Raw genomic sequence first — 947 nt, 5'->3', positions numbered from 1 at the left:
AACAAAGAATACATATCTAAGTATAATTTTCTGTTGAGTTCTATTTTTAATCCACCTCGATACTTCAGTCAACACTTTGCCGATACAAGCGTTGACAGTCTTGTTGCCTATTGTGTGGTCCACCATTTAGACTACTTTGGCCTGCTTTGGAGGCCCGAAAATGATTTTGAAATAGGACGTTCTTTAACAAAATTCTGAGATAGGGTGATTTTCAGTCAAATTCTGAAGTAGGGCGTTCTTTAAAACGGCTGGACGTTTTCGAACTGGCTGCCGAGATAGGTCGACCTTCCACTCAGATGTTAATATACAAGGTATCGGAAAAGTCGGCCTAGATACACAGGTTAAGCAAGGATCTCACGATTCGCACATTTTTACAGATTTGCATATTTTGGCAGTTACAGAGTGGTGTTGTTTGGAGATTCCTTATTGAGCTGAACTCATTCTCGATAAAAAAAAATGTACAGACAACAGCACTCTACGACTGCCAAAATGTAAAAATCTGTACAAATGTAAAAATCGTGTGATCCCTGCTTTAGTTCAATTATTAGATTTTTGTCTGTTTTGAGCTAAAGGGAATATGAATTATTAAAATTTAACTTCAACCAAGCCCTACAGTTAAAAATGGCTGCCTGATAAAGTTTTGAATTTATGATTTTTTCCTAACTGTTTCCTACTTAAAAAAGAAATTGACCCGGTCTAAATTAACGTAAATATCACTGTCATCAGTGCAAAGGGCCTACATTTCAATATTTTCAAACTTTACTTAACGAATCAACTTCTGCATTTGTTTTCCTTTAATTGGTAGGTATTTTTTGAAAATGCATGTTATGTATGTTCAACGCAAATCTAAATTCTATGCAGTTGTACTTGGGAAAAAATAATGTAAAAAAAATATTTTTTAAAAACAAGCTTTTATTTAACCTGTATAATCAAAGGAATAAAATGAA

Source organism: Rhagoletis pomonella, unplaced genomic scaffold (genome assembly GCF_013731165.1).
Source record: "Rhagoletis pomonella isolate Grant_MI unplaced genomic scaffold, Rhpom_1.0 Rhpom_scaffold_00006, whole genome shotgun sequence".
Lineage (NCBI taxonomy): Eukaryota > Metazoa > Arthropoda > Insecta > Diptera > Tephritidae > Rhagoletis > Rhagoletis pomonella.
This window is presented reverse-complemented; position numbering follows the sequence as displayed.